The sequence below is a fragment of the Saimiri boliviensis genome, chromosome X (assembly GCF_048565385.1).
Source record: "Saimiri boliviensis isolate mSaiBol1 chromosome X, mSaiBol1.pri, whole genome shotgun sequence".
NCBI lineage: Eukaryota > Metazoa > Chordata > Mammalia > Primates > Cebidae > Saimiri > Saimiri boliviensis.
In genome coordinates this window covers 119,210,123-119,216,689 of record NC_133470.1, presented here as the reverse complement: position 1 = coordinate 119,216,689, position 6,567 = coordinate 119,210,123, and the positions used below count along the sequence as shown (strand labels likewise).

The window sequence follows — 6,567 nt, the reverse complement described above, 5'->3', positions numbered from 1 at the left end:
ACCTACAGATGAATATTAACATTTAAGTACAAGAAGGTTATATAACATCAAGCAGATTTAACTCAAAAAATACTAACTACCTCATTTAATAATCAGACTCCCAAAGGTCAAGGATAAAAAAGAAGCCAGAAGCAGCAAGAGAAAGAAACAATAACATATAATGCTTTTTCAGTAAGTCTTGCAGCAGACTTTTCAGTGGAAACAGAACAGACTAGGAGAGAATGGCATGACATATTTAAAGTGCTGAAAGAAAAAAGAAAAAACTTTTAACCTAGAATAGTATATGCAGTGAAAACATCATTCAAACACAAAAGAGAAATAAAGACTTTCCTAGACAAACAAAAACTGATAAATTTTATCAACATGAGACCTGTCTTACAATAAACACTAATGGGAGTGCTTCAACCACTCAAAAAAAAAAAAAACTTCAATGAGTAAAAATAAACCATCTTTCTAACAGTAGAAAACTCACTGGTAAGAATAAGTACACAGAAACACACAAAAATATTATAACACTCTTATAATGGTATGTAAACTACTCATCTTAAGTAGAGAGACTAAATATGTCCATCATAAATAAATAAAACAAATTTTAATACAGAGAGTAAGATATAAATAGAAAATACAGAAAGTCAAAGAGCAGACAAATTAAATTAAGTTGGAGTCTTTATTAGTTTTCTTTTTGCTTTTTTGTGTGCTTATTCAAAAGTGTTGTTTTTAGCTTAAAAATGAGTTATTAGATAATATTTGCAAGCCTTGTGGTAACATTAAAGCAAGTCATACAATAGATACACACACACACACACACACACACACACACACACACCAGAAAACAAAACTATATCATCATAGAACATCACTTTCAATAAAAGGAAGACAAGAAGGAGGAACAAAAAAGAAAAGACCCCAAGTAACCAGAAAATAAATAACAAAATGGCAGTAGTAAGTTCCTACTTATCAATAATATCATCGAATGCAAATAGACTAAGCTCTTGAATCAAATGACTAGGGTAGCTGAATGGATTAAAAAAAAAAAATGAAACAAGACCCAATAATCTGTTGCCTACAAGAAACACACCTCACCTATAAAGACACATATAGACTGAAAATAATAGGATGGAAAAAAGTATTTTTTGCCAAGGCAAACTAAAAAAGGGCAGGAGTATCTGTATTTGTATCAGACAAAATATATTTCAAGACAAAATATATGAGAAGGTATAAAGAAGGTCGCTATATAATGATAATCGTGTAAATTTAGAAAGAGGGTGTAACAATTTTTAATATTCACTAAATACTTAAGCACTCAGATATACAAAGCAAATATTATTAGAGCTAAAGAGAGAGATAGGTTCCAATACAAAAATAGCTGAAGTTTTCAACACCCCACTTTCAGCATCAGACAATTATTTCAGACGGAACATCAACAAGGAAGCATCAGACTTAATCTGCTCTGTAGGCCAGATGGACCCAATGGATATTTACAGAATATTTATTCAATGACTGCAAAAATACACATTTTATTTTTTTAAATTGTACTTAACATTTTGGGGTGCATGTGTAGATTTTGCAGGATTGTTGCATAGGTACACACATGCCGTAGTGGTTTGCTGTCTCCATACTCCCGTCATGTACATCAGGCATTTCTCCAAGTGTTATCCGTCCCCAACCTCCCTGCCCCTGGCTGTCCCTCCCCTAGCCCTCCACGCCCTAACATACCCCAGTGTGTTATATTCCCCTCCCTGTGCCAGTGTGATCTCATTGTTCAACACTTGCCTACGAGTGAGAACTTGTGGTGTCTGGTTTTCTGTACTTGTGTCAGTTTGCTGAGAATGATGGTTTCCAGATTCATCCATGTTCCTACAACGGACAGGAACTCATCATTTTTATGGCTGCACAGTATTCCATGGTGTATATGCCACATTTTCTTTATCCATTCTATCATTGATGGGCATTTGGGTTAGTTCCAGGTTAAAGACCAAGTAAGTATTTAATTTTTGAGCTACATTTGGGACAAAACAAACAAACAAACAAACAAACAAACAAACAAAAACAAAATTAGGCAGAATGACTGCATGGGTCAAATGGAGCAATAGGACTATATGAGAAAAAGTAAGCAAAATGACTCAATTCCATTTTTTTTCATCAAAGGGAGTTGCCTTCAACTTGATACAGTAAGAGAAATGTGGATTAAAAGACCATCTAAAAATGTCACTTTAAATTAAATAAAATGTATAAGCTAAAAAGAACTCCACCTCAGTATAACAAAAAAATCTAAGGGTGTAAACATAAGATTATCCTGGAAATCTCTCATGTCAACTAAACAAACATGGGATGGTAATGGTATCTAGGCATGGTAATGGTATCTCTTTGGCCATGGATAAAGATGAATGAGTCCCTACCTCCTAGGACCCATAATCTGGTTGCAATATTTTTAAAGCTAAACTAGAAAGCAATTTATGATAAAAATTGCTAGTTGGGCATAGGAGATCTCAAGAGGACTTATGGTAAATGAACTCTGTAACCTGACCTTTGAAAATGTATGAGGCTTCAACTGGTAGAAATTTGGTGGAAAAATACCCTAAGTCAATGAGAATTCACCAGTCATGTCATTTGAATATTGTAGTGGAAAAGTTCAGAACTTACTTGGGGAAGTATAAATGATTTAGTTTTGGGAGAAATCAAGAAGAATGAAAAATTATACAGGTCCCTAGATAATAGGATAGGATTGTCTCATTATTTATCACTGTATACCCAGTATATTCCTTGACAAGATTAGTATCCAATGAAAACAATATTGAACAGGAAATATAAATTTAAATATAGGTAAATGTTGCCTCAATTTCCAAAACCTGAAAAAGCTATAACTCAGAACATTTGTAACAGATTGACTTTCAGAGATGTATAAAAAATAGTACTGCTCATGAGGAAGTGACATAGAGTTTTCAGTAGCTAAGCTTAGTAGATTTTCTCACTTTTTCCTCATATTTTTATTGTGAAAATTATAAAGTGCTAGAAATGTTGAAAGAATAATTCAACGAACAGACATTCATATTTCCACTAGATTCTCCAAATGTTAACATTTTGCTCCATTTGCTTTATCCCTCTCTCTCTCTCTCTCTCTCTCTCTCTCTCTCCATGAGTATGTGTATCTTTTTTCCTGAATCATTTGAAAGTAAATTTCAGGTATCATTACTTCTTTTAAAAATAAGGTTATTAAACTTATATCAACAAATATAATCTATCTAGGCTTTCCTAAAGTATTTGGCAAATTTTTTTCTTGATATTGTACTAACGAGATGGAAAAGTATGAGTTAAATAATATAACTAGGTGAGTTCATGGTTAGTTAAATGAACATAATCAACACAAGAGTGTTGATTAATGGGGCAATTGTACCCTGGAGGGAGGTCACTTACACTTCACTACAGAGGTCTGCATTTATTTTAGTTGGCATAAATGTTTTATCTTCTGCTGAGAGTTTATCCCTGAATAATGTCTAATTTCACACTTTTCAGTTGTAGTTTATAGAAAGTCACTTCTAGGTTTTAAAAAGTATATTCTTAGCCACTCTGAGCGATTCTGACGCAGTAGGCCTGGGGAAGGGCCCTTGGTTTTGTGGCAATTATTTATGACCGAGAATCACTGATTTAGGGTAACTTTTTATCTGGTTGAATCTCTTGCTAAACCACCCCACTGCAAATAATTTAGTCTTAAAAACCTTCAGACTCTTATACTACAAAAAATTGTCTGGTTATTGAGTACTTCTACATGAAAAAAATGATTTGCCAATTTTAGGTCATCTCATTCAACCAGCAGTTACAATTTCAGTTAAGCTTTATAAAACTCATAGTTGTAACTTCTAAAAGTGGCAGAAAAAATTTTATGTGTTCTAAAGGCTAACATTTTGCCCCTACAATGTGGCTAAACTAAAACTGAAAACATAAAAATCCTTACGTGTAAGCTCTTCCTCTAAATTTTAGTATCAGATATTTGGAATAAACCTATATTTTATGAAGTAAATCTTTATAATTTCAACATTTTTAGGCTTTGTGCTTTCTACACATAAGAAGAAAATTTGTTAGTAGAGAGTCAGACACTAAGTTCAGTCAACTATGGGAGGAACATTATAAACTCATAGCAAGAACCTCTTCCTTCTGTGTCATGATTTATCTCCTTAATAATTTACAGTTTTATCTTCTTTTAAGGACCATGTTTTTTAAAAAAACACGACTACACTTTGAACATTCTTTATTTTCTGTGAACTCATTGTACATAAAAAAGATAATAATCAAATGACTTAAATGCTGTGGGAGTTGAGAGGTTATTAAGACCTTGCACATGGGCTCTCTATGGATTAGGAGGTTGATTCCCCTATAAATTAGTCATCTAGGGCTAGTTGGATAAATCAGAATGGGACAAGAAAAAAAAAAAACCTTCTGAATTTAGTACTTTTAAAATATGCTTTATGGAATAAATCTGGAACACATTACCCACTTATCTGCATTCATCAGGTCAATGTTATTATATTACAGTTTGCCTCTCCCTGCCAGAGTGAAAAAACAAAGTGGACTAGAGTTGGATTATACTGAAACAAACAAACAAAAACCCTCAAGTTTATTATATAATTGAGAAGGGAAAGTATGCTACCTAGAATATGTAAAAAGCAATTGCCATTCACACATGGCTTTCCAATATTATTTTTTAAAAATTTAGAAAACTATCATTTTAACATATGAACCTTAAAATAATGACATCTACCAAGTGCTTAGTATTTCCCAGGTGCTTTTTTTTTTTTCATAATTGAGATTTTATTGGTTGAGGATCAGTACAGACATTTCCATTTGTACACAATTCTTAACATACGTAACAAAAATCTAAAAAGCCATGTATTGTAATTCTTTTTTTTTTATTGCATTTTAGGTTTTGGGGTACATGTGAAGAACATGCAAGATTGTTGCATAGGTACACACATGGCAGTGTGGTTTTCTGCCTTCCGTCCCCTCACCTGTATCTGTAATTCTTTTTAAAAGTTATTCCAGTGACTTTCCAGCTTAAAATTTAGATGCAAATTTTCCATAAGAGGCTATCAAGTACCTGTATCTTCACATGTTGATAAGCTGTTACATACGTCCCAACAATTCACAACTGAATAGCATGTACACTACACATTCAAATTTTTAATTGTTCACAGCACAGTAACAAAGTTACTAAGAAAACAGGACTACCACACCAAAGATGTTACAGAGTGCACACAATTCTGACAGGGAGAGCCACGCTCAGAGTGGTTTTCTTTAGGAAACAATCTTAACTAAAAAACAACATGGGAATAGAATTTAAAATGTTCAAGGCATTAAATGCAGGACTGACTCCATATTGCCATTTAATATGCTTTGTATTATAGGATATAAAAACTAACCCCCCATCTATGGAATGTTAAGCTGACACCCAAGACAGTCAAAGCCTCCCATAATTCAATATCCCACACTATTTTCTGGTTGCACCAAAAAATAAACAATCAGAAAATGATTTCACCTCTTAAAAAAAAGCATTTACACTTAAAAAATGGGATGAGATGGGATTCCCTCCTTCTTAAAAATGTTTCTAGAGCTACTAAAAAAACTTGCATTTACAAAATAGTTGATAAAAATATTCCTCTGGATTGTACAAGAAGGGAGACAGGGACCACTGATAAGACATGGTATACGGGATTCATCAGACTTGGCTTCTTTCTCTTCTGCTTCATCAGAGGCTGGACTCTCCTCAGTTTTTGTTTCCCCGTTTTCTGCAGGTAAATCGTTAGTTTCCTGGTTAGCCACTTCAGCCTGTTTTCCCTTTGCTTCCCTTTTCCCTTTTGTTTGCACTTTTTTGTTTGAAGATTTATCCTTCGCTGCTGCCTTTTTCGGCTTCGCTTCCACTTTTGCAGGAGGTTTCGCTGACAACCGCACGGATCTTCTCTTGGGCTCTTCCTTGGGGGCCCCTTCGGTGGAGCTGACCTTCCATTTGGGCATCCTGGCGGCGGGGAGGCGCGTGCCGGGTGCCTGTGGGCCGCGGCGCGCCGAAAGCCTTTGCGAAGCTAGGCTGCCTGGCCGCTACCACTCCTCCCGCCGCCCTAGCTCCCAGGTGCTTTTATAATTACTTTAAATCACAGTATTTTAACTTTGGATGCAAATTAGAATCATCTGAGAAACTAAAAAAGTCCCAGATGACCAGGCCTCACTGGAAACCAATTAAATCAGAATATCTATGGGTGGCATCAGTCCAATCATCAGAAGTGTTTAAACTCACCAGGTGATTGCAATGTGAAGCTGAGGTTAAGAACTGTTTATTGGATAAAATAATTTTTTATATCTTCACAGCAGCCTTTTGATAAAGTATACTTTTTATTATCACCATCATCTTTAATTGGCAAGTGACAAAACCATTACAGAGAGATGTGTAGTCCATTTCCCAAGGCCATCAGCTCACAAGTGACAACTGGGATTTGAATCCAGGGAGTCTAGCTCTAATGCTATTATTATATAATTGACACCCATGCTAAAAATTACAGATTAACAAAATTCTTATCAGCC

General features: G+C 34.7%; 1 pseudogene; it reads right to left on the bottom strand.

The window, feature by feature from the left end:
- Positions 1–5,375: 5,375 nt before the first annotated feature.
- LOC141582819 (non-histone chromosomal protein HMG-14 pseudogene) lies at positions 5,376–6,006 on the bottom strand (annotated as a pseudogene).
- Positions 6,007–6,567: the final 561 nt, after the last annotated feature.